The 9,639-nt window shown below is 37.8% G+C and overlaps 1 protein-coding gene across 4 annotated transcripts in view; it reads left to right on the top strand.

The window, feature by feature from the left end:
- The window catches only part of Rnf216 (ring finger protein 216), a 148,770-nt gene that overhangs the window by 2,547 nt on the left and 136,584 nt on the right, over positions 1–9,639 (top strand). For 3 of the 4 annotated variants that reach the window (XM_010642846.3, XM_010642842.3, XM_010642845.3), the window contains exon 2: positions 4,603–4,724. The exons of the other annotated variant lie outside the window; for it this stretch is intronic. The gene's annotated coding sequence lies outside the window, so the exon portion shown is untranslated. The remainder of the gene's footprint in view (positions 1–4,602; positions 4,725–9,639) is intronic. 4 annotated transcript variants of the gene reach the window in all.

Here is a 9,639-nt window from a genome sequence, read left to right as displayed (position 1 = left end):
GAAAAAAAAAAAAAAAAAAAAAAAAAAATCCAGTACCCCTGTAATACCATCCTCTCAGAAGGCTGAGGCAGGAGGATCACCTTGAGTTCCAGGCCAGCCTGGGCTACATAGTGAGATCCCATCTCAAAAAATAAAAAGAAGAAAGATTTATCCTGGTTCACAATTTCAGTACATGCTCTCTTAGCTCCATCCCTAGGGGCTTGCCGCCAGCATGGTATATCATGGCAGGAGAGTGTAGTGGAGGCCTATTCCCTTCATGGTGGTCAACTCTCAAAGAGAGAGCCAGGAAGAGGTTGGAGTTCAGAGATAGTGTGTCCAGTGCCTGTCATCCTCTGAAGGTGACTATTTATACATGCTCATGTGATTTTCATGCCATATCAATCACTACTCTTTTTGAAGGTCAAGAGGCCTCTGGGTGACTGCTGACCCAAGGTTTTCTAGTTCTGACTGAATCCAGTCATGAGAAAGTCTTTGACAGCTGCTTTGATATCTGATGCGAGATGATCCAAGCCCATTCTGTTCAGTTTCAGCCTTAGACCTGGACCTGGAATTGGTCACTCATCCCAAAAGCCCTGTCCCCTACCCCAATCCCTTAGTGAGGGTTAAACCTGGAGGTTTCACACTGAGCCATATCCCCAAGCCCTTTTTAAATTTTTTTGTTTTGAGACAAGTCTTAATAAGTCTCTTAAGTTGCTCAGTCTGGGCTGAGTGCCTCAGCCACTCACATTGCTTGGATTATAGATGTGCAACACCACAACTAGCTCCTGATTTGGGGGGGGTATTTCATGATTTATAATCTAGGCACTATGGATGTTCATTACTACAAGTAGGTAATGTCACCTGTACTTTCAAGCTATTTCTCTTTGTACAGAACTAAAGTAATTTAAGAATTAGTAGTAATGCCTATAATTCATATTTATCTCTAGTTTTAACAACTATTAAGTATAGTTCTCTTTTTTTTTTCAACACAAAGAATCTTGATTCCCAAGGATACTGGGATTATAGACTATACTATTACTGTTCATTTGTTTTGACCCATCACATACATAACGTGAAAGTAGCAGAATGCGTGTTTTTACAACTAATGTAATTACTGTAAACAAGATTTTGCATATGCTTCTCTACCATAATTTTTATAATTACAGCTTTATTTTGTCAGCATATTTAACCCACCTTTGACCTTAGTTCTTAAAGTAATTATATATTTATGGTTTATACCTGTTTTTATGTCTGCCCCTCTAGTCATTTTAGTTGCCCAAAGCTTATTTTTTTTGTGGATTTCTCAGGAAAGGCTTATAGAATTGATATTTCCAAAGATCCTGTAAGTTGGTAAATTTGTGCCTCTTTTTCTTAAAAACAGTTTTGCCATAGGCCAGGGATGTAGCTCAGTGGTGCTGTGCCTGCCTGGCAAGCTCAAGGTCCTGAGTTCAATCCCCAGTACTGTAAAACAAAACAAAAAACAATTTTGCTATGGTAGATGTTAAATGGCTTCTTTTGGGGGGGGTACTGGGGATCGAACGCCAGTCCTTGTGCTTGTACAGTAGGTGGCAGAACCACTGAGCTAAATCCCCAGCTCCATTAAATGGCTTTGTAAAAAACATATCTTAGGTCCAGGGATTTAGCTCAGTGGTTCCACTGCCTGCCTTGCAAATGCAAAGACCTGAGTTCAATCCCTGGTACCAAAAAAAAAAAAAAAGGGTATCAAGCATTGTCAAAGTGGTAATCTAATTTTCTTTCATTTTTAAATCCTATGCCTACATAGGATCTAGAGTCTTGGTGTTTTGTCATTCTGGGTTGGTTTTCATAGCTATGTCCTGTTCTGTTTTGAAGTGTAGCTTAAAATATTTTAGGGAAAATTTCTTGCTGAAGTTTTATTTTTATTCTTTTTTTCTTTTCTTTTTTTTGGGGGGGTATTGGCAATTGAACTCACAACCATGAGCTTATAGGGCAGGTACAGTGCCACTGAGCTAAATCCCCCGCCCTTTATTTATTCTTTCTTGGGGGCAGTAATTGGGTTAAACCCATGTTCTTTGCACTGAACTATGTATACAGCCACCGTGCCCCTCCTCCCCAACTTTTGATACAGTCTGGTTAAATTTCCTAGGCTGGCCTCTGGTACTGGGGGGGGGGGGCTCCTGCCTTGGCCTCCTGGGCTGTTGAGATTACAGGTATATACCATTACACCTGGTTCCAAAGTACAACTTCTAATATTTTCCCCCTTCCTATTTATTCCTCAAGAACTCCAGTTGTCTATTATATTGGATATTCTGTCTTTAATATTTTTTATCTTCTTTTTTTTTCTCCTTCTTTTCACTTTCTGGTTTTCCTAAAGCAGCCTGTGTTGTGTTGATATATTCTTGTGTTTCTTCAGTTTTAGTCTTCATTTCTGAAATTATTACTTTTTCATTTCTATTTCCTGAAGTGTCACCCCAGTTTCTGATTTTTTTTTTGTACTTACAATTCATGCTATTTCATGTCGTATCATTTTCTTAGTGTCTTTCAGTGTAATTCTTTTTTTTTTTTTTTTTTTTTTTCCATAGTACTGGTGATGGAACTGAGGAACCACCCATGCTAGGCAAGCCCTCAGTTTGTTTTTTGGTACTGGGAATTGAACTCAGAGCCTCACACTAGCCAGGTAGATGCTGTACCACTGCGATACATTCCCAGCCCTCTCAGTTTGTTCTTATATAGGAACACACAATTTTGAGTTGTACTGAATCTTTTAGGCACGTTTTTGTTTTTCTCCACTTTACAGAAGACATCAGTTCTTCACTCGTTTTTAAAGAAATCACTTTTCTTGACATTTTGGAAGAAGGTATAGTTTGGGAGAGTGTTTTCTAATTTCATAGGGCTCCTGACTCACAATGTTCAAAAATATAGCAGCTTTAAAAGAGGAAATAAATAGAGCAGCTTACTTTATGAATTTCTTGCCCTTGGATATGCCTCTGTTTGTTTGTGTTCTTATTTCATTTTATTCTCAGCATTTTCTTCACCCTGTAGGGTCCTGACCCACAGGCAAGCTCTGGATGATCAGTTGTAAAACACTATGGGCCTTGGGTCATCATACGTCTTTCAGATCTTATAGACCATTCCTTGAGTTTTTTAATTAAACTGCTATTGAATAGGGCAGAGCCCCTTTCTGATGTCTGCTGCCCTGTCAAATTGGCCTGCATTCTTTCTAGTAAATGCTTGTTGGTTTATCTTACTGGAAGCTCTAAAGGGAACCCTGTGCTTTCAGAGGCACACACACAGATCCTTCTGAGGTCTTGTGGCTCTTGGTGGTTGGTCTTCACCTGCTTACATTTTGGAGTTTGTGGAGTTCCTTCTTACCTAGTTTTTTGTTTTGTTCTGTAGCTGTTGTCCACAGAATTTTTTCTTTTATGTGAAAATGAAAAGGTTCAAAGACTGCTGTTGCTGTTGTTGCCATCTTCCAAGTTTTCTTTGTGGGTTTTGGTTTCTCTGGTGTCTCATAATGTTAGACATTTCTCATTCATTTACTGGTCTTTTAAGTTTTCCACCAGGTAGTCAGCTATATAACAACTCAAATATTTTGCTTCATGTCCTTGAGTTGTCTCAGTTTTTCAGCTAGAATGTAAGAGTTAGTATTTCTCCCAGTTACTAACCTTTTCACTTAATTTTTTGAGAATAGAGGCTTTAAATTTTAATGTATAATATTTCAGTATTTTCTTTTATGAGTGGTACTGTTTATGTACTATTTAGGATTTTTTTCATATCCCTAATATAGTGAACATACTTTATCATCTTCTAAAAACTCATTATTTTGCCTTTCAGCTGAAATCAGTGGTTCATCTAAGATTGTTTTTGTGTAAGGCATGAGAAAATTGTTCTTACTCTTGCATACCAAATATAGCTTCCCATTATAGCATCGTCTAGTAAAAACACGCTTTTTCCAGTATTCCATAGTGTCGCTTTTATCATAAATCAGATACATATGAACAAATCAATTTCAGGACTCTGTTCCACTGGTATATATTTTCTGATTTTGCTAATGCAGTTATCTTAATTACTGTAACTATTATAAGACAATATCTGATAGTATAAATGCTCTTTTATTTTTTATTTTTCTTTCTGAAATACTTTGAATTTTCCTATGAGTTCTAAAGTCATCTAGTATACATGCCCTTCTAAAATCTGGTCAGGGCTGTATTAAATCAGTTTAGAGAGAATGGCTCTTTACAAAAGTGAGCTTTCTATCCCATGAATGTGGGATGTTTGTACATTTATTTCATCTTTAATTTCTCTCAGTAATGTTTTGCAATTTTCCTCGTGGAGGTCTTTTACATCTGCTGTTGAGTTTATTCCTTGATATTTAATGGGTTTTGATGCTACTTTAGATAATATCCTTTTTAATGTTGTTTTCTAATTTTTCCTAGTATACTACTCATTTTGCATACTGGCCTTATATACAGAGAACTCAGATAATTCATTCACTTCTGCATCACAGGATCTCTATACAGTTACATGTGCAAATACATACAGTTGTGTCCTGTGGGGACAATTGTGTATAAATGTTCAAGAGCTTTTATTGTTTTATTTTTCACTGGTAATTCACCTTGGATTGACTTTCTTTTGTGCTTTGAGGAATGGACCAACTCCAACCTACTCCCAGATGTTCAGTTGACCTAGCAACATTTAAAGAGACCAGTCTTTCTCCCTGTTAACTGCAGTGGCACCTTTGTCTTGATGCAGGTGACTTAAAATAGGTGGGTATTTTTTCTCAGCCCTTTACTCTGCTTTTTTAAAATCCATCTTTTTAGATCCATAATCTTAGCTTCTTAAATAATGGCACTTTTATTTTCCTTTTCAGTCAGTATTTTATTTCTTTTTGTGGCCTAACCCCACTTGGTGCAACCTCCCGACAGTGTTAAGAAGAAGCTGTGGTAACTCCTCAGCCTCAGAAAGCAAGCTGTTCATTGTTCACTATTGGGCGTTAGGCAAGTACCCTTCTCATAGTAATAACAGGTTTTCATCATGAACATATGCTGAATTTTAATGCTGATATTTTTTCAGTCTACAGAAGTGATTTAGCAGTTTTTTTCTCTTTTATTCCAGGAGTAACCTTGATTTGGTTATGTACAAAATACTAGTCTTTCTTGTGATGTTCTTAATCAGGTTTTAATAGCAAAGTTGTACTGGCCTCAAAATGATTTGGGAAATAATATGTCTTGTATTCTCTGAAAGAATTTTTAATACTAGTTGCACTTTTTTCCTCATTCTTAAGACTTTTTTGGAAATTTTCTGGGCTTTCAGAATTCTTTGTGATAATGTTGTTAAATACTGATCTAATTTTTATATTTGCTAGAGAACTGTTCACATTTTTTGGTATTTTGTTTGGTTTTGTTTTGCTTTTTGAGACAGGGTCTCACTATGTAGTTGAGACTGACCTGGAACTCACTATGTAGCCCAGGCTGGTCTCGAACTCACAGTGATCCTCCTGCCTCAGCCTCCCGAGTGCTGGGATTACAGGCGTGTGCCACCACGCCCGGCCATGGGAACTGTTCACATTTTAAATTTTCTTTTTGCTCAGTTATGGTAAATTGTTCCTCAAGGGTTTATCTCATCCAAAATTTCAAGCTAATTTATACAGTTATTGGTAATACTGTCTTCTTGTAGAATTTGTAGTGATATCTTTCACATTCCTGATAATGTTAGTGTGTGTTCTCTTTTTTTCTGTGATAGAGGTTTATCAGTTTCAGTTTTCTTATAGGCCCAACTTTTTTATTATATTTCCTTACTTGTATGTTATACTCTATTTTGTTGATTTCTGTTCTTGGAATTTTCTTCTTTTTTTTTTTTCCTTAGTATTTTCTGTTTAGTTTTATGGTTTTAACTTAATATACTTTTCTAGCTACTGGAGATAAAATCTTACATTGTTGATATTCAGTCATTTTCTTCCCTCAAGTTGCATTTAGAACTGTAAATTGCCACCTAAGAATTTCTTTAGCCCCATCCCATAAATATTGGTGTATTTCATTTTTAAATTTTTGTCATCTGTCAGTTCATCTTCTCTTGACTTTTTTCCCAGATTACTAGTGCCCCCCCGTCCTGTTTGTAAATTCCAGTGTTGTTGATATTCTCGTTACAATTGTTTGTTCATCTTTTCTTCTGCTCTTTTGGTTTGTAGTCATTTCTCTGTCCTGTCAAGTAATTCCAGTATCTGAGTCACATGTGAGTTGGTTTCTGTTTCTAGTATTTCCCTTTTTATTTTGTTTTTCTTTGTTCTCTAAGGGTCAGTGTGTGTGTGTGTGTGTGTGTGTGTGTGTGTGTGTGTGTGTGTCTTACATGTGTGTGTGTGTCTCATGTTTGTGTGTGTGTCTTACATGTGTGGGGTCGTACATAGCCCTGCAATTTTTTTCTCACTTGATCTTAGACAAAAGGCCAAGAAGTGATGCAATTTTTGTTTGTTTGTTTGTTTGTTTGTTTTGGTCAGACCTCGGGCATCATGGGTAAAAAATTGTAGATGCTTCAAATCTCTACTCCGTTCTTTAACCTCTGCTGCTGGATTATTAAGGAGTTTGGTCCTGCATGTGCACAGTATAGACCCACAAACCAAGGAAGGGAGGTGTCACAGCATGCATTTTTATGAACTCACTTCTATGTGGTCCTCCTTGCTTGTCCCTTAACTCTCAACTACTTTGGCAGCCCCCAGTTCTGACCTTTGACTCTTAAGCCTACTGAAACTGTTGCTTCTGTCCTGACTCCACTTTCTTGCCCATGTATATGATTTGGGAAATGCTTTTTCAGGGAGGGAAAAAAAATCCAAGATGATGTGTCTTGTCCTCCTGTGTTTCTCATTTTTTAAGGATCAGAAACCCTGCCTGCTGGGTTTTCTCCATTGCCTTTAAAGACTTTTTTTATATATTTGGTCTAACATAGTGGTTTTATATGAAAGGGTCAGGTGTTGGTCTAATATAAGTTACTTTGTCATAACCAAAGTCTCTGTGAAATAAGGTTAATAATATTGTCATTTGTGGTGGATTAACTAATGGTAGGTTTGGAATGACCAGCTGAGCTGAATCAGTGTGGTTCTGGGTGTGGAAGACCCACCTGAGGATTGTTGGCAGTGACATAAAAAGAGAACTGGAGGGGAAGATCATGGGCTGTTGATTTTTCTTGGAGAAGCTTGCTGAGGCTGGTTTTCCTGATGCAAACTTGGCTGTTCTCACCAGAGGAGGAGCTTGGGTCCTCTCTGTCATTGGGAATGGCTACTATTCTCATCGGGGGTGCACTGATCTTTGCCTTTAGATTCACTTCCTGGCACCAATATAGATTCATCAGCGTAGTGGCACAAATTCTTCACCCCGCCAGCACCACCACTGGCCTTTGGGCCTTCCCAGTGCAGATCCTCCAGTACTTGCCTAAGACATTGCCTTGGGCTCTGGGCCTTCAGTTGGATTCTTCACGTCTCTAGTGTGTGGACAGACCTCTTGATAGACCTCTTGTACTCTTCTGAATTTAACTTTTTGGGTGAATATTATAAAATAATCCTATAAATTATGTGTCCTTTTTTTATTTTTTATTGAGTTTATTGGTACTTTTTAAGTATACAGTACAGTTATATTCATCATTGGGATCTTGTACCTTTAAAACATGTGAGGTCTTGGTTCTCATTTTTTCCCCATAGCCCTGCCCTCCCTTCATCCCCTCCACCCTCTTCTATTTACAAAGACTTTGTTTCCATTTTTTCCTTCTCTCATATTTTTTATTGTCCCTTATTTCCTTTCCCCTACCTGTCCTGTATTAAATTATTCCCTCGCAGACCCTGACTACAACACCAGTCTCAGGGTTGTTGTGAGAATATGGACAACTTGAAAAGAAAAGAGCTTAGAAGCTTCAGCAATCACCTTTAATAAATTTATTTTATTTTTGTTTATTTTAGTGGTTCTTTGAGACAGGGTCTCACATTGTAGTTCATTTTAGTTTATTTTATTACCTCTGTTCTCTTGAATGAGACCAAAGACTTTATAATTCAGCTATATGGACTATAACTCCCTCAATATGCACACAGCCTTCATAATTGTGCACAAGTTTAGTTTTAAATAATTTTTGTGTTGTAGTCATTGATTCCCTAAAATCAAGGCCCTACTTCATTTTCTGTGCTACAGATTGTTTCTATAATTCCAACTATATTAGACTAGGTAGCATTTAAAATAAAAATTTACTTTTTCATTGTTCTGAAGGTAAAAATCCAAGGAGAAGAAGGTGCCTATGAGGTTGGGTTCTGATGAGCACTGTTTCTGGGTTGCACATAGCTGCCTCCTTGCTGAAGTCCTCACATGGTAGAAAGAAAGCAAATTCTTATGATGTGTCCTCTTCTAAGCCATCATGGGGACCCACCCAATGGCCTCTAAATCTCATTACCTCTCTGAGGCCCCATCTGTAACTACCATCACATTGTGGGGCTAGGACTTCAACAAAGGAATCGGGGAGGGGGACACAATTCAATGTAGACTACCACCCTTCTCTCTTAGTTGACCTTTCTTTTTTTTATTTCATTTTTTTATTCATTAGAATTTTGAAATAATAGCATTGTTTTCCTTTGAAATATATTCCTTTTTTTTTTTCAGCTTTAACTGAGTTTATTGGTACATTTTAGGGATACAGTACAGTTATATTCATTGTTGGGATCTTGTACCTCTACATGACAGGTCTTGGTTCTCATTTTTTCCCCTTGTCCCTGCCCTCCCTTCACCTGCTCCTCCCCTCCCCATCTAAAAACACTTTATTTCCATCTTTTCATTATCTCACATTTTTTTTCTTTGACCTTTCTTTTTAATGACGTGTGTTTTTCAGTGCTGGGGGTAGAAGCAGAAGGAGTGAAAGTTTGCGCCCAGCCTGGGCAATTTAGCAGTCTTTAAAAGGTTATGGCTCCTTGAGGGTCCTAGGTTCAACCCTGTGTAGTAGATCAAGCCTTGTAATAAATAGTGCTCGAAAGACTAAGGCAAGAGGATCATGAGTTTGAGGCCAATCTGGGATACATTGTAAGTTTGAGGCCAGCCTCACTCTGTCTCAAAAAAACAAATAATAATTTCAGCAATCACCTTTTATTTTTATTTATTTTAGTGGTTCTTTGAGACAGGGTCTCACATTGTAGTTCAGACTGGCCTTACATACTACAATAATCCTCTTGCCTCAGCTTCCCAAGTGCTAGGATTATAGGTGTGCAACACTACACCCAGCTTACCTTTCCACCATCCCTTCTATTCTCTTTTTTAAGGGCTGGGGGTTTAGCTCAGTGGTGCCGCCACCTGTCTTGCAAATGCAAGATCCCAAGTTCAATCTCTGGTACCGAAAAAAAAAAAAAAAGAAATAGATATAAATATTCTCTTTCTAAAACCTCCATCAGATTTGTGTTAGAATGCTTCCATCTTCTGTGACTATTTTTTGCCAAGGTCTTCCTATGTTGCTTGGGCTGGTCTTGAACTTCTGGACTCAGTTCTATTGTCTCAACCTACTGATTGCTGGGACTGTAGGCATGCACGTGACTGGGCCTGACTCTTCCATGACTCTTAGTCTCTCAACATTTTTTATTGAAGTGTAGTAACATAGAGTGGGATGAGAAGGTATCAAGGGTACAGTTTGATCCATTTTTTCTAACTTTTGTCCAGTTTGAAAGAT

The sequence above is a fragment of the Fukomys damarensis genome, unplaced genomic scaffold (genome assembly GCF_012274545.1).
Source record: "Fukomys damarensis isolate Sample0158 unplaced genomic scaffold, DMR_v1.0_HiC HiC_scaffold_17, whole genome shotgun sequence".
Taxonomy (NCBI): Eukaryota; Metazoa; Chordata; class Mammalia; order Rodentia; family Bathyergidae; genus Fukomys; species Fukomys damarensis.
The sequence above is the reverse complement of the archived record's forward strand: the minus strand, read 5'-3'. Positions and strand labels throughout refer to the sequence as shown.